Raw genomic sequence first — 23,960 nt, 5'->3', positions numbered from 1 at the left:
AATAATTAGTAATGATTTACTTTTTTTTGTAGAAGTCGCTGTAAAGAGAGTGTACAACGCTAAGAAAATAAAAAAACGAAAGACATTAAAGAATACAAGTGCTAAGTTTTTTGGATTACAGTGTTAACTTTTCAGTGTTTCATGCGTCCAATCAAATAACGAAAGATGTTTCCCATGTAAAAGGTTTGAGAAAAACAAACAAACAACGGAGTTGTATCTTAGGACGAAAACTGTTTACAAACAGGGTAAACCATATCTTGGGCTAAACATGGTTAATTGTATTTTGGGTCAAAATGTATTTATAAACAGAGTGAAGAGTGATTGTGTCAAAATATGTCTACGAATAGGGCGATCCATGTGTTAAAATAAAAGGCCTCCATAAACAGGGTGAGCCATATCTTGTATTATTTCTATAAACAGAGTGAACTGTATCTTAGGTTAAAAGATGATTACAAGCAAGATGAATCGTATTTTGGATTAAAAGTTATCTACAAACCGGTCAAACTGTATTTTGAAATTAAAAATATTTACAAACATGACGAACCTTATATTGGTTGAGAGATGTCTATAAACAGGACGAAGTGTATCTTCGATTGAAAGATGTCTATAAATAGGGTGAATTAACTGTAGCTTCGGAAAAGAGTGTGTACAAACAATTTTTGTAATTAAAGCATAAATAAAATTCAATAGAATCTATAATATTTGTACACTTTGGATATTTTAGTGCTGGTCAATATCAACCAAATCTGAAATCTTAATTTTTTCTAATGCCGGTCATTATTACTGTAAACTATTTTTACATTAAAAAATAACTTCAGTTTGTCCCTTATCTAATTACTCCTAGGTCGTTAGGCTAATCGCAATTAAACTTTGTGATATGTTGGTTTGTTTGTTTTTAAATTTTGCACAAAGCTACACGAGGACTCTCTGCGCTAGCCGTCCCTAATTTAAAAGTGTAAGACTAAAGGGAAAGCAACTAATCATCACCACCCAACTCTTGGGGTGCTCTTGTTACCAGCGAATAGTGGGATTAACAATCACATTATAAAACTCCCACAGCTAAAAGAGTAAGCATTTTTGGTGCGACAGGGATTTGAACCTGCGATCCTCAGATTATTAGTCGAGTGCCTTAACCACCTGGCCATGCCGAAGCATTGTGAGGTAATAGTTTGGAACAATGAGCATATTAATGGGGTTCACAGCCCATTCACCCAATTAATGATGTTACTGAGGATTTATTATATTTAATGTAGATAACGTTAACCACATTCAAATACAGTGCCTCGTTTTTACACTAAACAAAAAAAATATATTAATTTTTCCTTCCTCCCGGTGAAACAGCGGTAAGCCTCCAGCTCTATAATGCTAAAATCAGGAACTCGAATCCACTTGGTGGACACAGCATATAGCTCGATGTGACTTTGTTATAAGAGCAAACACATTAATGTTCTATAGAACAACATACATACAGTGTGGGGAGAGGGATCATAAACGTCTTCTATATTTCACCGAATACGCTAGCACTCTCTATAGAGGAATGTAATAAAAAAAATAGCCGTTATTATTGCAATAACATATAAACTCAGATGAAACTGGTACGATTACAGTCTCCATGATGCTGATATGACCCTTGACCTTACAACTTCATCCATTCCATAAGACATTTTTTGCGGCTAATGAACGTCAGTTAATTTATTACGTGAAACTGTGTAGAAGGACATTAAGAGTTGGGTGTTGAAAGCGAGTAAAGAAATCATCCTTACCGCCACTATTTCGGCTAAACTTCACTGTACAAAGTAATACTGATTATCACACGGTGTATAACATGTTTTGAGTGAGTTTTTAAAGCTTATACAAAACCTTTTGTAAGATAATAATGAATACTGTAATAATATGTAATAAACTGTGTGAAAGTTAGGATCTTTGCATTATGTGTCATAACATTCTCTCCTACATATTTTAGTTCATACCTCGCACAAGGACATGCGACTCAGCTTATATATATATTTATATTTAATGAAAATAAATACACTTTAATGAAGTGTATTTAATGAATAGTAAAATAAGTAAAATCATAAGGAAGGACTACACTAGAAACAGCAAATCCAAACCTCTGACTAATTATATTTGTTTGTCGTAACTCAAAAACAATCCAAAACTAAAATAATGTAAACAGAAAACGCTGCATTGTCTGAAAAGATCCCAGGGTACAAGCTACAATGTGAGATTATAAGATATACCCTTGGTTTTGGAGGCAATTGAAGAAGAAGTAGGACTATAATTGCGATGGGGATACACCTCTATCAGTCTACCATTCGCCAGTATCACATAAGAAATAAAGAGCAGCAAAAAATTAGGAGAGCGAGATGTGGGTATTCAAGCCCACAACGTCCCGCATCTATACTACCTTTACTGCCTGCAGATAGTTTTGGAAGGTGGCTTCTTTCCCAAATAAAGAATCAATTGAAATAAAAGATAAAAAGGAAATAAGGTACTAAGGTACTACCATTTGGGGTTATTGGAAAGGCAAAATATTTCCTTTTATCAAAAATATTTACATTGATATCCTTACCAATTATTTTAATTTCTAAATCTAAATAATGTATTTCTGTATTATATATTGAAGTATTTTCAATTTCTAATTCTGCTGAATAAATAGTGCTAATAATAATATTTTTTATTGAATGGTTTGCTTTCGATTTGACAACCTTACAACACAGCTCTTTACAACAGAAACTAAGCTTCAGAGCTATTTTCAAGATATATGGTCGCTAAATAAAGCACGACCAAATGTAGCGATGTGAACTGTAACGACGTGGTGAGTCTCAAAAAAAACAAAAACGTTTTAACATAACGTAGTTAACCTTCGGTATATATTTGGCATTAAACTCAAACAGTGTTTATTTATTTTTGCAATATACATGTAACATGTACTTAATGAATAGATATTTCGTGTTTAAAGTAATCAAAACATTTATAAAATAGAGCTAATACGGGAGCACATAATGCCTAAGTTGCTCTGAAAAGTCAGTAGTTATATTCAGTTAAAACAAAGTTTAAGATTGCTTAGAAATTTCGAAGAGTGGTATTTGGCCGTCAATCTTGTAGCGCAGCCGTCAATCTTATTTATTTTATATTTTGTGGCAACAAGATGCAAATGTCACTCAAAAATTCACATTCAGGAAAGTTAACCGCAAAGGGACAGTCAACTATGTGAGTTCGTGAGTATTAAAAAACAACAGAAAAAGATGCCCAAAATTTTGATACTGTAAAATGTTGGTGCAATTAAAGTAGAATGAAATGTGCATTAATCGTGAGATGAGCGTAAAAATAAACACAAACAGAATATATTTGAAAATATATTAATTATTTTTGCAATAAATGCAAAATATGCAAAACTGAGAGCTATGGACAATCCAAGATTGACTCACAAAGTCATTTCAAGACTTGGAACTTTGATCCAACGATCAAAAAATGTGCATTAATCGTAAGATGAACGTAAAAATAAACACAAACAGAATATATTTGAAAAATCAGTAGAGGCAAAAAGACTGGAAACTCAGCTAAAAGCGATTTTCAATCACACAGCATATATGATCGAAAAACAGTACTTGTGCATTTATTGATTTATTCGATGCTTTTACATATTCGTCATATTTAGTGTTTAAATGCTCGATTTAATTCAATTAACTCTTCGATTACTGGCGTTAGTTTTTCGTCCTGCAAGTTGAACAATTTATAATTCAGTTCGATTCCCTTACGTGTCAAAAGTTTATAAATAAATGCTTCCCTTTCCGTGATGACTAACTAATAATCTTTAGGCTTATAATGCTAAACGTCTAAAAGTGGAGATCGAGTTCTACTATGAGTACAGTACATTTTGTAGCTTTTCACTTAACAAGAAATACTCAAACTGAATACAAAAATTATTTAACGACTTCAGAAACATTAGTAATCTAAGTTTATTTCAATTTACTAACGCTAAGTTTCGTTGTCACTGCATCCAGAAATCTTCATTAACAACATATGTACGACTTTTAACTTTCTGAGCCGAGAATCTTTGCTACGAACCACTCTTAAGCACGACTTCTGATCTACAAGCTCTTAGGAATGCCTTCACTGAAACATGTTCTGTCGGATAACTAAATATATTGATGGGTTTTCAGTGTGAAATGAAAAAAAAATGAAGTCTATTCGACTCAAGTATATTTTATTTTTGTAACGCATATATACAATTGGAAACATTAAGGAAAAAACAAACTAAGCAACGTACGAGGTGTGATCAAAAGTTCCAGGACTTCACTTTTATTCCGAATAATAATGTACATACATTAGTATTATATGCTATCTCATTTATAGTAATATCCCCAGCTGATACACACTTGTTCCAACGTTCCTGCCATTTTCAGAAGCAATGCTGGAAGTCTTCAACTGTTATGTGACTAAGTTTTGCTTTCACATTATTATGGATGGTTGGAAAGTGATCAAATCTCTTTCCTTTCAAGTTGATTTTTAATTTTTGGAATAGGAAAAAAATCATACGGGGCAAGATGGGAAGAATCCGGGGAGTGGGGGCGTATATCACAGGAAGGTTTTTTTTTTGCCAAAAATTCTTGAACAGACACACCAGTGTATGAAGGCGCGTTGTCATGATGAAGGAACCAGTGACCATTCTCCCACAGCGAATTAAGACCTCTTTATAAAAGGCCTGGTTAACTCTCTGGCCACGAGTATAACAATACCTTGAACATCAAAAAACACGATCAACATTGTCTTCACATTTGACCGAAACTGTCGTGCTTTTTTCGGACGTGGTGATGATGGAGACTTCCACTGGGATGACTGAAGTTTTATTTCAGGGTCATAACCGTATATCCAAGACTTATCACCAGTAATAATGACGTAGATGAAATTAGAATCAATTCGTAGCCTTTTCAGTTCTTCGCACACATGTCGACGGTGAAACTTTTGGTCATCCGTCAACAGTCTTGGAACAAAATTTGCAGACATTCGACGAATGCAGAGTTTTTCAGTTAAAATCACCTAACACGATCTAAAGGAAATGTCCAGTTCATCAGGAATTTCGCGGACAGCTAATCGTCGATCACTTAGAATTTTTTTCTATCACCTTAGCGACCATTTCATCAATGGATGATGTCGACGGTTGCCCAGAACGTGGGTTATCTGTGATCGATTTCCGGCCATCTTGGAAGCGTTTTATCTACTGAAAGCGACAGCCTTACTTAAGCAGTCATCACCAAAGGCAGTTCTTTACATTTTGAGAATTTCTGTTCCTCCTTCATCATTTTTCACACAAAATTTGATGCAAACACGTTGCTCTTCTTTTCTGTCCATTTAACAAATGACGTTTCAAAGTAGGATTTACAAAAATAGAAGAAAAGTGAATTAATTAAATCATTATTTTCTAAGTTCTAATATCATGCCTCACACAAAATTCTAATATAATTATGTAGAACTGATGAATAAAACTACCAAAAATTTGATAAAGGACTTTAATATCAAAGAATTATCTAATCTTATTAACGTACAATATAATTATTTTTAGAAATTTTAACGTTAGACTAACGAGAGTTCATTAGGTTTTACAATTTATTTCACATCAAAACAAAAAAGAAGCAACTGTTTCATTTTATTTCAAGTCTTACTGAAATACCATAAGTGAAAATTAAAAGTAGCAAATCTGGATAAGATAAAATTAGTTATTTGTTTGCATCATTTGTTCATGACCTACATTACCCGCCCTTTCGTCCAGTAGTACCAGCCGCCCCGTGCTATTTTTCCATGGTCAACTCCAAAACGGTAAACCAAAAGCAAAAATTAAACGTCTCAGTACATGCTAAATAAGTGAAACACGCCTTTGTGTTGCATCATTAAGAATGCACGGTCAATCATACATTATCCAGGAATAATGAAGGGATAAAGAGGGACTGAAAGGGTAGATAAGCAAAGGGGTATTTTGGACGCACTATAAAAGATGACGAAGAATCAGAATTTCTACTCTTGCAAAGAGAAGCAACTTTCAAGATAAGTCAGTCACGAAATCAAACTTCCAAGATGATAAAATTGGTAAGTAATTGAAAAGTTCATATATATAATCTTATTATTATGATTTACAAAATACTTTTATTTCTTATTCCTAGGTTATATTGTTTGCATCTTAATGCTATGCGAATGTTTAAGATTAGTTTTTATGTGCAATTTGGATTGGAGGGTAAATTGGAGAGAAGAACGATTGATAATACATATAAAACACATTTTTTGTCAGTATGTAACAGTATTATATGTGGAAATGTAGATTATCTGTTCGTTATGCAAATTCATAATAGAATCCTAGGAAGCAAGTCGATGTTTCATATAAAAATAACAAAATGTACGTGTGTCTAGTAGAATATAATACGTTTGTAAACTTTTTGATTTAACTAAGATTATCTAAGAACTAATAAACGCTTTTTTATTCGAACACAGAAAGCAACGTGAGTAATTTAAATATTTTCTCTTTCAGCTCGTTTTGTCTCTGGTGGTTGCTTTGTGTTCCGCTCAGATCTTTTATTATCCGAATCTCGTTTCTTCTGCTCGAGTAACCAGAATTAATTACAAATATCCTACAAGATATATTATTCCTGCCTACAGCCCACTCTATACTGCCTACAACCCATTTTACAGCCCCTGGTTGGCGACTTACCCTGGATTCATCCCTCTCAAGTCTGAGGTGAAGAAAGATTAGAATCAGTTTTGAGCTGGACCACTTTGAATTTGATTGTACGACATTCGATTAAAGTTGATACTGGCATAATGTAACTTTTTTGTTTTTGAAACGTTTTCTCTGTAGTAGTTCTAAAAATATTTGTAACTTTGTTTTATCAATCAAAATTAGAGTAAACCAATAAAGCCATTTAAAGAGACAAATATGCGTTTGAATTTTGAAATGCACTAATATGAAAACACAAAGTAGTAATCCAAGAATAATGTAAGAAGTTGATATAGAATATCAATGAGAGTTAACTAATGGTTTTATCAGCACATCACTAAATTCACAATTTCTTCTGAAATTATTAGAAAACAACAGAAGAAAACAGTTACCTGAAAAAAAGTGAAAAATTATTCAAAAATATATTCGTATATAAACTATGAATATCATCATATTTTAAAGTAATATTTTAATTTTCCTAATACAGGGTGTCATAACACAACCAAAGTGTTCGCTTAATATTTAATACTAAGGGGCCCATACCCTAAGTAGCCCGGCATGGCCAAGCGTGTTTCGGCGTGCGACTCGTAATCCGAGGGTCGCGGGTTCGCATCCCCGTCGCGCCAAACGAGCTCGCCCTTTCAGCTGTGGGGGCGTTATAATGTGACCATCAGTCCCACTATTCGTTGGTAAAAGAGTAGCTCAAGAGTTGGCGGTGGGTGGTGATGACTAGCTGGCTTCCCTCTAGTCTTACACTACTAAATTAGGGACGGCTAGCACAGATAGCCCTCGAGTAGCTTTGTGCGAAATTCAAAAACAAACTACTTTAAACACTGAGACTGTGAAACCTATTATCCCTGTCAAAATGAGATATGTTACACGGTCTCACTTTGCATACTTGAAACCCCACATTAAATACTAAGATAAGAAAAGCTATTATTTGTTTGAATGGTGAATTAGTGATTTCTCTAATAGTTTCAGAGAAGTAACTTTCCACAAAAAACAACAACATACAGAACAAAAGCGTTTTCGTAAGTATAATGAGTATGTGTTTTTCTTTAAGTGTGAAATAAGGAGACCAAACGACTTTGTGTATCAGACGCATAAAATTCTTTATTACACTATTGAACCAAAAATAACATATTTTTGAATTAAGAATGTTTATCAGTTTATTTTAGTGTTTGTAAAATAGAAGACAACAATTAGTGACGTACGTTCCTTAGCTTGTTTGTTTTGTTTTTGGAATTTCGCACAAAGCTACTCGAGGGCTATCTGTGCTAGCCGTCCCTAATTTAGCAGTGTAAGACTAGCTGCCTTCCCTCTAGTCTTACACTGCTAAATTAGGGACGGCTAGCACAGATAGCCCTCGAGTAGCTTTCTGCGAAATTCAAAACAAACAAACCATAACCTAAATGTTCCTTACTTTCTTAGTAAATTAAACTAACAATATAATGCATATGATATATAAAATGAATGCAGGTTTGATTTTATTTTAAACCGTTTGTGTTTGAGAATACCTTGTATACTTTATCTGTACCTAGTTTTTAATTTTCGAGAAAAAAATTTGAGAGGTGTATCTAAAATCCCTCATAATTTGATCACTAATATTACTGTACACTTTGATAACGGACAGTATCATGTTTTAAATTTAATTGATTGTTGTGCTTGACTTTTCGAAGCTCCATATTACAAAGTTTAGTACCATTCTATTAGAATAAAGGCTGTTTTTTCAGCTTGATCTGAAAATTCAACTCTTTTTTTTTTATTGTGGATTCACGTACTCTAGTTATCTAAAACTCTAACATTTAAGATATTTCAATATGCAACAAAATATGGATTGGTTTTTGTTTTATCAATTATGCACATATCACTTGGTATGTGTCACTTTATGTACTGTTATAATCTAAGTTAATTATTCTGCCTGTTTTCATCTACAACATGTTACTAAAAAGTAATCATCACTAATACAAATTTTGATGACGTATACTGTCGCTCCTTACTTGAAATTTTTTTTCACAAGTTACTTTTGAAACAAATTTTGATGGTTTAGTCATTTACGTCATATATAAGACGAACTATTTATTCTCATTTGCATCACATACAGTACGGTGGACTCGACAGAAACCCCAATATGGCTTTATTACAAGAAAACGCAACAAACAAACACAAACACATACAATAATTTTGGATGTGCTATAACCTGTTTTAATTCTCACAATATACGATATGTGTAAAAATAAAATAACATTTCTAAACCTATATAAAAATAATAACACAGTAGTTAGTGCAAAACTGTGAATTATATTTTTCACTTTGAAATACATAACAAGAATATACTACGAACAAAGTCTTATGTATCAGTAATATATTATAAACATCAATTCTGAAAAAGGCAGTAAGCAATTTATGGTAAAAGAGATCAACCTATGTAAACTTTAAGGATAAAATGATAAAATCAAGCTGGAATTATTAACTAGCTTTTTAACATACAATAGACATCAGAGAATGTGCTACTACTCAAGATATATTTTCAATACGAAAACCTATAAGATATTAAGGAAATTCCATTTAAAGTTTTTGGTTCAGAGTTCAGCAGGTTATTTTATTGTTTTAAAAGCTTTTCTATTTCCAAAAACCGTGTTTTTTCCCTGATGGTAGGTGAACCAGTAGATAATTGTACAAATCATAAATTTAAAAGATATCTTTAAGAAAAGTATCAATTAGCAATATATCTCCAAATTCTTTTTTTCTCACCATTTCCGTGATAACAATCACTTTGAGTAAGATTAAAATAAGTTAGACTAGTTTAATTAAAATGAAAGATGAAAATAATAGTAATGTACTAAAAAAAATATAATACACCAGATTTTGTCACTTAGATATACAACGACGAAAATCTTTCAAAACAAGTTTTGAAGTTTTCAAGTTCAAATCTGAGAGAATGCTTCACTCAGACAACACCAGCAGTAATTGGAAGCTTCTCAAAGATACTTTGCGTGTTTTTAGGTGCAAGTGAATTTTTAGTGTATATTTTATATGCATTTGATATCTTTATTTGGTACCATCAACAGTATTACTCCTGCATTAAGTAACGAACTTCACAAAGTAGCCAGTTGAGTGTTAAAGTTTTGGCCTTGATCAGTTCTCATCCGTTCAACAGCGAGAAATTTCCCCAATGAACATTACAGTGACATTGGGTTACAATCTCCATAGCTTATTTGGATTCAAACTGTTGTTCCTATCTCGATATGATGTTTGTTAATTACTGTAAGTTTACATATTTTTATTTAACAATTCATCCATCGAAAGACGGAAATAGATGCGTTGAAAACAACTAAACTTAACAATAACGAAACTATTGCTACCAGAACTGTTCTCCGTTGCTGGTATTTGAAAACGTATATGCACCTACTAATACTTCAGACAGGTTCAGAGGACAGGAGATAAGAGAGATGGAAATGTAGGTCATTGCCAACTTCAGAACTGGTTCGGTTATTAAATAGGGGTTTGAGAAGATTCAACAGAAGCGTTGAGTGATAAAAAAAGGCCACGCCCTGAGGTGACGCCACTTACTCTAATCACATGCGACTATACCTTGGCATCAAGGTTGTTTTTTTCCTCCAAAATATTTAGTAGGTATAAACTAATTTTTTTTTCTACAAAGTATTGTTTAGAAAGGCGCAACCTTCTTGGATTGTGTTTAAGTGCTTTAATATAAATATTATATGCATATATACACATACACTTCTTGTGACAATGTGGTAAGAATGGATAACGAAGCGCCAACCAAAAAACTTTATAAACAAACACGTTTACGTATTGTAAAACTGAATTGACGATAAGTAGATATTGACAGCTTACATTGATTTAAACTCTTGTCCCTATTTTGGTCATGGATTGAAACCGTTGCAGCTGTTGAGTCATGGGTTGAGTTTAGTCATTCATGTGTAACTTGTAAGGGTACATATTTCCATTTAACAGCTCTCCAGTGGCGCAACGGTACGTCTGCAAATTCACATCGCTGTAAGCTGGGTTTTGATATCCATGGTGGGCAGAGCATAGATAGCTCGTTGTGTAGCTTTGTTCTTAATTTTAAACAATCAATCAATCAATCCATTTAACAATTTATCCATTTCAAGTAGAAGGCCAAAAGGACATTCTGACATTAAAAACATTTTTACTTAAGTACCTGCCATAGCTAACTGCTTTTATTCTTCTCTGTCAACTGAAGAAGAAGTGGTGGAAAGGAAAATACTGAAATAAGATAAAACTACTGAAACAGTCAACCAGTTACAGCGTCTGTTAAATCATTTTTTTTTTCAGGTGATAACATCGTAATCCAGTGAAGTTGCTTTGATTCCTGAATATTCAATTTAAGAGAAAGGAAAATAAAATAAATTTAATACACGCTATTCAATCGTTTTGAGAAATATCTTACGTAACTTGAGAGATACTATCCACTAAAAATATAACACAATTGAAAATCAAATGACGTAAATTTTTTTCATAAAATTAAATTGTTTCTACTTTGAATCACTTGAAACAGTTTTGAATAAATCTTACTTTATAGCAAATATTAAATAAGCGAAATGAGGCTTTAATGACAAATAAACCAATACTCAAACACTAAATACTATTTGTTTGTTTGTTTTGAATTTCGCGCAAAGCTATACGAGGACTGTCTGCGTTAGTCTTCCCTACTTTAGCAGTGTAAGACTAGAGGAAAGTCATTACCAGCATCTGTCAACTCTTAAGTGCGATTGATTTTCACGTAATAATGCCATCACGGCTGAAAGGGTGAACGTGCTTGGTGTGTTGAGGATTCGAACCCACCACTGTCAGAATCCGAGTCGAGCGCCCTAACCACATAGCCATGCCGGGCCTCTAAATACTCTTTATACACATACACACAAAGCTACTGAAGGCAACAGACAGAGCATGAAACGATTATTATAAAACCGCGTCCATATTTCTTACGGCTCCCCAGTGGCACAGCGGTGTGTCTGCAGACTTACACCGCTAGAAACCGGGTTTCGATACCCGTAGTGAGAAAAACATAGATAACCTACTGTGTAGCTTCATGCTTAATTCCAATCGATCATATTTTTTCACGAAATTGCTGTTAACGGAGATGTATGAGCTTTTACTATTTGTGAATTAATTCAGCTATATTTGCAAGAAAAATTAAACACATTTAAGCTGGTTTTCTTTTTTAAAACGCTAGGGGCCAAACCATATGATTGTAATTAAACGATTCATATGTGGACATTATTGGCCGTAGTGGACAATCTGGTTTTTTAAGTTTTGGTGATGCCGTATATTAGTGGTGTGCGTGAGTCGCTTTTACGTAGGTAGGAATAAAGTGTTTGTGAAATTGTGTTGGCTTTTTCATTTGTAGTAGTAATTTGTTCAGTTGCGTCTCGTGTGTCTTTGTTGGATTTGTGTGTGTTGGTTTAAATTTGTTAGTGTCTGATAGGATGTTCTTCATTTTTTGGGTGTATTCATTCGTGTTCATTATGACTATAGCGTTACCTTTATCTGCTTTTAGAATTTTTATGTTTTTGTCTTGTTTTAGGTTTTTAATGGAATTAATGTCTCTTTTTGTAAGGTTGTTATTTAGTTTTCTGTTTTGTGAAATTATGTTGATGGTTTTGTGAGAAAATTCTTTGAAAAAATCGTTTAAGATGTTGTTTTTAGGTGTTTCTGGAAAATATAAATTTGTAATTTTACCTGGGAAGTTTGGCTGTTGGATGTTAATAAAATTATCTAAGTTGTCTTCTTTCTGTTGATTATTTTTGGTTGTTTCCTTGTTTTTGCTTTCTGTACAAAGTATCACAAGTCTCCTGGCTAGATCTTCTAAACATGTTTTGATTTCTATGGTTGGAATGTATCTAGGTGCTATTGTGAAGTTGAGTCCTTTGTTAAGTAGATGTATCTCGTCTGTGTTTAATTGTCGGTCGGATCTGTAAATTATGAGGTTAGTCAACGGTTTGTTATGTTGATGTCTTTTCTGTTGTTTGCATCTTGATTTTTCTAGTTTTTTGTTGTGGCAAAAAGATCTGCCACAAAAAAGATCGTTAATTACAATCTTGGGAAATACATAGCATGGGCATTCTCCAAATATGTAACATCAGCCAGCTCATTCATCAAAGACTCTTTTAATTTCAAGTATAATCTAAATCAACTTAATCATAAAGCCTTAATGACCAGTTTCGATGTTATATCCCTCTTTACAGAAGTTCCAACCACTGAAGCCTGCAAGATAGCCTTAGAACTCTATATCCGAGACCCTAACCCAACTATAGGCATTCCCAGTAACCAATTAGCAACCTTCATAGAATTCACCACGATAAAGACAAACTTCATGTTCAACAACCAAAACTATATACAAACAAATGGCCTAAGCATGGGCAACCCAGTATCACCAGTTCTAGCTAATATTTTTATGACACAAGTTGAAACACAAGCAATTAACACAGCATTACATCCACCACTATACTGGTACAGATATGTAGATGACACGGTTGCGAGATTCAAATCTACAGAACACATACTTAATTTTTTCAATCACATTAACTCTATACATCCCAACATTAACTTCACATGTGAACAGGAAGAAAGCAATCAAATATCGTTTCTTAACCTCAAAATTACAAGAATCGACACACAATTCAAAACAGAAATCCACCGAAAAATCACCCATACTGGACTATACATTCCTTGGGACTCAGCATATGAAACAAACCAAAAACTCAACATACTAAGAAACCAAATAAACACAGCCATAAAACTATGCTCACCAGATAAAATTAACGATGAATTAGACAAAATAAAACAATACTTCATCAACATCAATAAGTTTCCTCCACAAACCGTAGAAAACATAATACGCACACACCTAGACAGAAAGCAAAATCAACCAACTAAAATAAATATATCTCACGTATCAAAAAATCACGAAACCATATACTGCTGTATACCATATATTCCTGACATCAGCAAACAAATAACCAGCATTTGGCAAAAAATTAGTAACAAAATATGACATTCCTGTTAATACCAAATTTATTCAAAAAACCAGGCACAAAACTGAGGTTTATACTATGTAAAAACTACACTGACAAACACCACACCAACATTATTTATAAAATACAATGTGATAACTGCCACGACTTCTATATTGGAGAAACAAGTAGAAAAATGGAAACCAGATTCAAAGAACATAGAAAGTCACCTTCACACGTTTTCGAACACTGCAAGTCAAATAAACACAACATAACCATAGAAAACACTCAAATACTAAATAAAGAAATAAACATAAACAAACGCAAAATTAAAGAAGCCTTACTTATACAACAACTTAAACCCAAAATAAACCAATATAAAGGAATTCCTTTATACCTATATTAATATAATAAAATAAATAAATTATATATTCAAACATCTAATACCGCCCTCTACATTCCGACACTCAGTTACACAACCCCTTTCAAACATGTGGTCAGCTTCCGGTCAGCTACCTTTTTCTTTGTGAACCTGACGATGACCGAAGAAGGTCGAAACGTTGTTCGCTCTTCTATGCAAAATATTTTCTCAACCCAAACGAGCCGTTTTTGCATATATACAGTGTAAAATTATTATTCTGATCTTTATGTAGATAAATAACTTTCAGGGTTGAATAATAATAAGTCTGAATTCTAATAGGGTAGTGAAGAGTATGAAGCATTTTGATCTATAGAAAGAAAAACGATTCTAGGTATTAATTGTAAATGTAATTTTTAGCAGAATAAAGAAGAGCATACAAATTATCTTATCTTCAGCTAAATGAATGGGTTCAAAAGAAGAGTTATCGATCCAATTTGTTTGGGAGTTTGGAACAATATAAATTTCTCTGATTTTTAAAGAGGTGGCCCGACATGACCAAGAGTGTTAAGGCGTTGCAACTCGTAATCTGAGGGTCGCGGGTTCGCATCCCCGTCGCGCCAAACATGCTCGCCCTTTCAGCCGTGGGGGCGTTATAAAGTGACGGCCAATCCCACTATTCGTTGGTAAAAGAGTAGCTCAAGAGTTGGCAGTGGGTGGTGATGACTAGCTGCCTTCCCTCTAGTCTTACACTGCTAAATTAGGGACGGCTAGCACAGATAGCCCTCAAGTAGCTTTGTGCGAAATTCAAAAACAAACAAATTTTAAAGAGATGAATAGATTGCATGGATAAATTTTAAATTCAAATTCTAGTAAGGTAGATAACAATATAAAGATTAAGATTATTTCACCTTTAGAGAAATGAAGAGATTCCAGGTATGAATTATATACCCAACTTCTAAGAGGATAGTGAACAACATAATGTTTCTCTTATCTTTAGACAAACGAACAGGTTCCAGGGGTGAGTTATAAATCCAACTTTTAATGAGGTAGAAAACAGTACATAGTTTTTTCTTATCTAGAGAGAATGGAAAGAATTCCAGAGAGAAATTATAAATCCAACTTCTTGTAGGGTAAAGAGTAGTTCACAGATTCTTTAATCTTAAAATAAATGAATAGGTTATAGAGATGAATTATTAATTAATATTTAGTAGGGCTGAAATCAGAATAAATATTACCTGATCCTTAAATTAATGAAATTTTAAGGATGAGTTATAGATACAACTTTTAGAAGGGAATGAACAGTTTCGAGTTTCTATGTTCTTTAGATGGCTAAATATATTTTAGAGATGAATTTAATTCCAGCTTCTAGGTTTCTAATGTTCAGTTTCTTGTAAAATTACGCATTCACTACCAATAATGTCACCTTTTGATGATTGTTTGTTGTTGTTTTTAAATTTTGGGCAAAGCTACACGAAGAATATCTACGCTAGCTGTCTCTAATTTAAGAATGAATGACTAGAGAGAACGCAGTTAGTCATCACTGTCGTATTATAACCCCACAGGGGCAATTTCTTTCTTTTTTCTTTCTTTTTCTTTTTTTTTGAAATAATGTAGAAAAATGTTTTTAATGAGCATGTTTTTATTTCAAAACTCTGATAATCAAACTTAACATTCATGTGTAAACGAGGATGAATACCAGCAAGACCAGAAAAGAAAATACATAAATTCAAAGATGCTGAATGCATAAGTATTCAGCCCCCAATTTCAGTACTTGGTGGAAATACATTTGGTAGAAAGTGCTGCTTTAAATCTTTTTGAATAGATCTTTACCAACTTTGCACAGTTGAAATGTGTACTTTTTCCTGTTCTTCCTGACAAAATTTCTCCAATTCTTACAAATTCGCTGGGCTACTCTAAACCATTCATTTTATTCTTTTGAAATCACTCCAGTTTGACTTTGGCCTTGTGCTTCGAGTCACTATTCTGCTTAAATGCAAATTTTTGATCATTTCATGCTGATGAAAATCATTCTCATAACACGATGTTACCAGTACCATGCTTGACAGGTGGGATGTGCTGTGCTGTGCTTATACCAGAAGTAACACTTTAATTTATTTCAAGAAGCTCAATATTTGTCTGATCTGACCATTAAACCTCCTGTCACATGTCTACAGTATCATTTACATGCTTTGTCGTAAACTCCATACGAGATTTAAGATGATTATTTTAAGTAATGGCTTATTTCTTGCTACTCTTCCGTAAAAACTAGTTTGACGTAGGTACAAAGACATTATCAATGAATGACCATTGACTACAATTTCAGACAGGAACTTTACAAATCTTTCAAAGTAACTGATGACTTCACAGTGGCAGGCATCCCTATGCAGTTTCTTGCTTTCCCGGCTGATTAGTTTGGAAATGCGACCTAATCTGCTCAGAGAATGGGTAGTATGACGCACATTCCACTTCTTAATAATGCGCTTCACTGTAGTCAAATAAATAATCAACAACTTTGAAATTTCCTTGTAACCTTCTCCTGGTTTTTTACTTTTCTACCACCTAATATCTGATTTGTTTAGAAAGCTTCTTGGTCTTCATGGTTGGTTTGTTTGAAGTTAAGCACAAAGCTACACAATGTGATATCTATGTTCTGCCCACCACACTATCGAAACCCGTTTTACAGCGTTGTTAGTCCACAGAAATCCCGCTGTGCCACTAAGGGTGCTAGTTTGTCTCAACACTATATGTGAGTTATGGCTTGGACAGAAGCCACTACAATAATTTTGTTATCTTTCAAACTAATATTTTGCGCCTGAACTGATTTAGGGTTGCCATAGCAAAGGGGATAAACACTTATTCAATTGAGAATGTTTTAACTTTCTTTAAAAATTTAACTTCCTTACACAATATCAGCGTCTTCTAGTTTTGCAGATTCTACATATAAGACCCCATTTCAAAATTTCATGATTGCAGACTCAGACGGCAGCAAAATATGGAAATTTTTGCAAAGCAGTGTGTTAGAAATAAAGAGATCTTGGAAATGGATTATAAATCAAGATTATATATATATGTAAAATCAAGATTTTGTAGAATAGGGAATAGTATAAAGCTTCTCTGACTAATAGGAGGATGAGTTATAAACCCATCTTTCAGAAAAATGGGAAACAATGTAAAGTTTCTGTGATCTTTAAATAGATGGATAGATTCAATGGATGAATCATGAATTTAACTTATATACAAGGTAGGGAACTTCATATGGTTTATAAGACTTGATAATTAATATACTAACTGGATAAATTAACTGCCTGTACATAAAAGTTAACTTTTTCACATTAATAGGATTTCAAAGTATGGATATAATCGAACAGTGATGGACTATATAAGTCTTTATATGGCTCTACGAAAAACTGTAATGGGCAACTTTAGTCTTTATCACCTTCTAGATCAATAAGGTTAGGTTTCCACTAGCTTCTAGGCTAAACAGTAATGGACTATTTGTCTCCATCAGATTTTAAAGCCGAACAATGATGAATAAATTAATTTGTCGTCAGCTTATAGGCCAAACTGGTCAAAACTCGATCCACCATGAAGTTTGGCGTATCGATAAAAATATTCTGAAAATGATGCAAAATAGCTTGTGCACCAAACTTGATCCATTAAGAAAGACACACCTTTTAAAGTTTCTGATAAAAAGTAAATAGTTGCCAAATATGACCTTAAACTCGCTTAAATATATAAATGCACATTTATTGTGCATAATAAATCATAACAAAATCTAAAATGTTAGTGTCAGAATTTATCATTTCATCGCTGTAAAATGTATAAAACTTGAAAAAAAGATCTTTGCTTATGGCTGATAGTATTTATGTCGGAAGAGCATCAGTGAAATATATAGGTCATGAGTGGAAACCATATCTGTAATATTTTTTTACTTTTATTATTTTTTTATTTGTATCAGGGGTGAAGGTAACGGCTTACTAGAATTGAAGCTAGACCAATATGTGCCTTAGCTTCTCCTTTAACCCCACACACATAAAATGCTTACTCTTGATTTATAAATATTATTGTGCGTGTGTGGCCCCGAGATATAAAGTGCAGACCAATTCTTTTGTCTAATCGATCTCAGCTCTTCAGTGGGAGAAGGCTAAAGCACTTCTGACGAGTATTCATTGAAATAAAACTTTGAACTTATATATACATAAAATTTGTTCACTGTTTTTGTTATATCCCCACAAATAATCAGTTTAATTTTTAGACCGAAAAAGAATCCTTTCACCTATGGTACAAGAGAAAAACGTGGTCACAAATGAAGCAAAATCTGAGTTCCTTAACTAGTTATTTTATTGTTTCAAAACATTGTTCAAAGGTACACAAGGACTATCTGATCATGATTGGCCTTTTTTCTTTTTTTTTAGTGATAGACTTGAGGGAAGGCAGTTTATAAACAGCATAGCCGCCATTTCCTGGGGTACTCTTGTTTCACTGAATAGAGAATGCTTAACCTTTCACTTAATGGCACATATAGTCTCGAAGTGCGAAACGTTTTTTTTTCGAAAATATGGACTAACCAGTAGCTGTCCAGCTCACAGTACGCGAACAGTTAGTGTGAGAAAAAAATCGTTATGTCAAAAGAGATGACGTTCGGGATGATGTGGACGATTACCATCCTGAGATGGAGATATCAGCTCCCCCCATATCCCAGGACCAAGCCCACTTATTCATGCACCCAATATCATACTTGTATTTTTATTCACACTTTTTATTCCACTAACTAAAGTAGTCTAAGGTTATTCAATCACATTAACTGTCACAACAACTTATATATTCAATCATCAAACACTGCCCTCTACATTCCGACAATCAGTTACACAACCCCTTTCAAACATGTGGTCAGCTTCCGGTTAGCTACCTTTTTCTTTGTGAACCTGACGATGACCGAAGAAGGTCGAAACATTGTTCGCTCTTCTATGTAAAATATTTCCTCGACCCAAACGAGCCGTTTTTGCATATATATTTCTCTACAAGTGGGTTTTCTCGACATCACTGAATATTACACTGTTCTTCATCTTTATGGAAGTTAGATTTATACTTCATCCCTGGAACATATTCATCTATTTTAAGATGAAAGAATCTTTATAATGTTCCCTATCCTAATAAAAGTTGTATTTATAATTCATCTCTGGAATTTATTCACCTCTTGAAAGGCTAGATCATTTTTATATTGTTCTCTGCCCTGTTAGGAGTTGGATTTAACATTCATACCCGTAATTTGTTCATTTCTCTCAGAACCGTATTTAGGATTTGGTAGCCATTAGAATTGAACTTCATAAATAAAATATCATTGAATATTATTTATTAACACCTTGAGCAATACATAAAGACAAACAATAAAGAGGTAATATGTAAAATACTAAATAGAATAGCTATAATAAGTATAAGGTAAGTAGTTGATGTATCTGTAACATACGATAGGAAATTGCGCTTCAGTTTTTCTTAACATAACAAACACTAAAATTGTGATAATGTACACCTAGTTTCATATAGAAAGAATTTTTAAAGAGTGTATCTTTTTACAGTACTGATACCTATATTTTCTGACATAAAGTGGAAAGTTTAAATCACATCCATCATGACCTTTCTCATTTTGTATGATTGTTTCAAGTTTGGTGCTGATTGATCGAGAAATGTGAAAATGTGCAAGGAAGAGATTCACACACATTTTGACATTTATGTATATAGAAAATGAGGATGTACAATCTCCGGTCATTTTATAGCCTTCCTCATATCATCCTATATCACCATGTCAAGTTTGGTTTTGATGGAATAATGCATGTAGAAAAGTATGAAATGATAGATAAACAACCTTGTTTGTTTATTTTTTCCCGGACACGTACTTTTCTTTAAAACGTAGATAACAACAAAGGTTTATCAAGTGACCAAGCAAATACTTATGAAAAACCGAGCTGCAAGAAGATTAATGAATAATTAAAAATAGTAGTTTTAGGCGAATCGATTAAAATCGATGTTTTCATAGCGACAAAGTTGCAAATATGTATTTTACTTTTTGGTTAAATTGTTTATTATTTTCGACTTAGTCGGGGGTCATCTTCGATCATGAGAAACTGGGCAATTTGCTATCTAGTTAGTACGGCTCTAATCTACAAAGATCATAGAAACGCTGTGTATAACCTCCCAGAAGTTGGATTTATAATTCATCCCAGGAAACCACTCAGAGAAACTTATAAAGTAATATGGAGATAAAGAAGAGCAAAGATATGATACAATAAAATAGCTGTACTGTGACCTAAGTTCAACACTCAGTAATGCTGTATCTTTACAAATGTTTGAACTATTGAGATCAACAATTTGCAGTGTGGTACCTTTACAAACGTTTGACAATTTAAACCAACAATCTACATTGTATTTTTTTTAGAAATGTCCGACAATATAGACCAACAATCTACATTGTAGTTTCTTTAGAAATGTCCGACAATATAGACCAACAATCTACGTTGAAGTTTCTTAAGGAATGTCCGACAATATAGACCAACAATCCACATTACGATACCTTTATATACGTCCAGTACTTTAAATCAACAATCTGCAATATGATTCCTATGAAAACGTGTAAGTTATATTTGATATCATTGTCAATTTGGCTTTAACATTGCGATTAAGGATCATACCAATGTCTTAAATTGTTATATGTGTCGGTGTTATGCAGTGCTTAAAAAACAATTTCTATTGATGGGACTAACTGCAACTTTCATTGTTGTTTACAGAAACCTTTTTGACATTAACCATTGTGATTATAATGATTATTATTGTTGGCACCATTGGAAACTACCCATCTTTCTAGGAACTGAAATATAAATGTCTATTTGCCTGCCCGCACGTCTGTCCATCATTACATACCCTTATTAAGCTGTGTGCCTGTTTACATGTTTGTCTGTGTTTCAATCAAACAAAATCGCAATTATATCTGTGTAAGTTTTATAATACTACACTTGAATTTTGACAAGATAAAAGTATTTCAAAAGATAAACCAACAAACGCCTAATCAACTCTTTATATCTCCCCACTTCATTTTTAGTAAATACTTTGTGCATCCATGATACACGTTTCTGAAAAGAAAAGCTTAGTTTAACTAGTTAACATTTCGGTACTAGAGTGTTTGTCTTTATCAAGAGTATTGAAACATTGATTACAACTAAGTCTCTCCTGGCATACTGGCACACTAAATTATTAATAGAAAATCTACCAAATGACTTATTGTATCTTCTTCAATCGGCAAATAAATAATTGAATCAATATCTTTCTTAAGCTAAACATCACACATCTGCACATAAATCAAAGGATCCAGGGCAATGTCTCACCTCTGTGATCATTGATAAATAAACAATCTGTTGATGTTGCATTTCTATTCATAAATACAGAGTTTTACAAAAATTTGGCGTCACTTTGATAAATCATAAGAAACATACATTGTAAAAAGTTATAACTATAAGATTTGAATGCAGTAATGAAATGAAGTCGACCACCAAAACTTCTCTAATTTTCATAAATATTCAAGAACTTTTTGAACGATGTTTCAATTGTGGACAATTGGTCTAAGTTTTTCTTTACAGTTATTGAATTATCGTAGTTTTTGTTTTGTGTTCAGACAATATTGTTTTTTCGAATAAGTGTCTTTTATGTTTCTCAATATTTTTTTTTAAATTAGTTCGACTGAAAAATATTTTTGACAATCGTGTTATTGAAATAGAACTGCTTCTTCCTAATGAGACGCCAATTTTATGTAACAATGTGTAATTTCTCATCCTGAAAACTATGAGCTATAATTACCGAATTACTCACATATTTAGATTTTAACTTAGAAACAAACACTCTTTTGAAATGATTTTCCCAACATAATTAAGTTCTTACTTTGAAACAATTGTTTGTCTGAAGTTAAGCACAAAGCTGCATAATGGGCTATCTGTGCTCTGCCCACCATAGGTATAGAAATCCGGTTTTTACCGGTGTAAGTCCGCTACTGCGGATGGGGGCTTTGAAACAAGCAAACTTTCAAGATGTCTTAAAAAAGTAATAAAAATAAATAAAAGGGTAGACTACATAAAAATATTTAGACGAGACTTTGTCCTTTTTTTTAACCAAAATCTGGAGACACATTGTCAGCTGTATTATTGTTACATTTGCCTTAATATAAATAATTTCTTGTTTTAAAATTAACACAAATCTTTACCTCCGCCACCGAAGATGGACAGAGGTTGTGTTATTGTTACCATTATGTGTGTTTGTTTGTTTGTCTGTCAGCAATCTCTTTAGAAAAACGGCCTGACTGATTTGGACTAAGACTAAAGTTAGAAGTGATTAATTTTTGGAGGGTCAAGGTCACAATAAGGTCACAAAAATAAAAAATATCTGTCTGTTAACTTATTTTTGCTCTATAACACAGTTAAAAATGATTGAATTTGATGAAACTTTATGCACATATGTAAAATCTTATTTCTCATTGTTCTGTCAAAAATAATTCATGTTGTTTATAAAGGACGAAGAACGGACACATTTTTTTATGTTTTGAGAGCTGAATATAATCAACGCTGCGTGCCGGACGTGCACTGCTAGTTCTGTTTACGTTATAGCTTCTTTTTTTGTTTTTTTTTTAATGTGAATATTTTCATGGCGCTTTTCTCACCGAGGACAAACCAAGGTCAACAGCTATGCTTTGTTTGAAGCTTCCTTAAACTTCTTGATAGCGCTTCTCTTGCAAGGTCGAGTCTTTTTATTACGAAACTGGATCATCTAGATTATACTCGAGAAATGACGTGTCTACATGGATCTGAAAGAGACTAAGGACTATTGAGGACCTTGAAAGAGCAAGATCGCAGTTTATCTATCCAGGCGTAAGGTCATGGAAATAACTTCTGTGAGAAAGAGTTTCAGAGAACTTCAAGGTTACATCGGCTTTAAAAAGAAAGATCGAGGAAGGGGTAGTTGATTGGGTGTGGTTACCCAATCTCTCTTTTGTGTATCTTCACACTAATTCCATTTTGTGTAACTGATGTATGCTTGAACTAATCATAATCCTCATTTTATTATGTAAAAACATGTTGGAACACGTTTTCTGAGCGAGTGTTTTGTTTCGGAATGATCGTTTAAAAAGATATAAAACCCGTTGACATTTAGGATTTGTTTGTTTGTAGCTAAGCACAAAGCTTGGTTACAGGATATCTATGCTGTAAAAACCATGGATATCGCAACCCAGTCGTTAGCGTTTGAAGTCTGCAGACTTAACGCTGTGATAGTGGGGAACAGGGGTTGAGGAAAATAAAAAATGGGGTAAAGACATTGAAAGTCATAGTTATTCAAAAATTTTCAAAGAAGTGTTCAAAAATTTATTAAACTTTTTCTTATCATAACACTTTCTACTCCAAAACCAAAGAAATACAACATTCTTTTCCGTACACAGTGAAAGCTCTTATTTATTGAAGCTGTCAACGACCTTCATTTGAACAAAAATTGCAAAATGTTTCGAAGTTATTACATAAACTTCAAGAATAACTTGTGTAACCAAGAAAAGAACGTTTATACACTTGTTACAAGTCATTTCGGTCTTTATTTATGTAACTTGCTAACTACCTATAAATAGGTCACACCATATACCAACAAAATGTCAAGTGGGACTTTTATTCTTTGTTTAGTTCCCTGCTGGGACAGCGGTAAGTCTTCGGATTTACAATATTAAAGTCAGGAGTTCGATTCCTCTTGGTGGATACAGCAGATAACCTGATTTGGCTATGTATATGTATTTTGGCCCCCCAGTGGCTCAGCGGTATATCTGTGGACTTACAACGCTAAAAGCCGGGTTTCGATACCCGTGGTG

General features: G+C 33.3%; 1 long non-coding RNA gene across 1 annotated transcript; it reads left to right on the top strand.

Annotated features, from left to right (window-relative positions):
- Positions 1-5,931: 5,931 nt before the first annotated feature.
- On the top strand, positions 5,932-6,927 carry LOC143239047 (uncharacterized). The gene is made up of 2 exons (XR_013020988.1): positions 5,932-6,087; positions 6,524-6,927. It is a non-coding gene; the product is annotated as an uncharacterized LOC143239047 (long non-coding RNA).
- The last annotated feature ends 17,033 nt before the right edge of the window (positions 6,928-23,960 follow it).

This window comes from Tachypleus tridentatus, chromosome 13, assembly GCF_004210375.1.
Source record: "Tachypleus tridentatus isolate NWPU-2018 chromosome 13, ASM421037v1, whole genome shotgun sequence".
Taxonomy (NCBI): Eukaryota; Metazoa; Arthropoda; class Merostomata; order Xiphosura; family Limulidae; genus Tachypleus; species Tachypleus tridentatus.
This window is presented reverse-complemented; position numbering and strand designations above follow the sequence as displayed.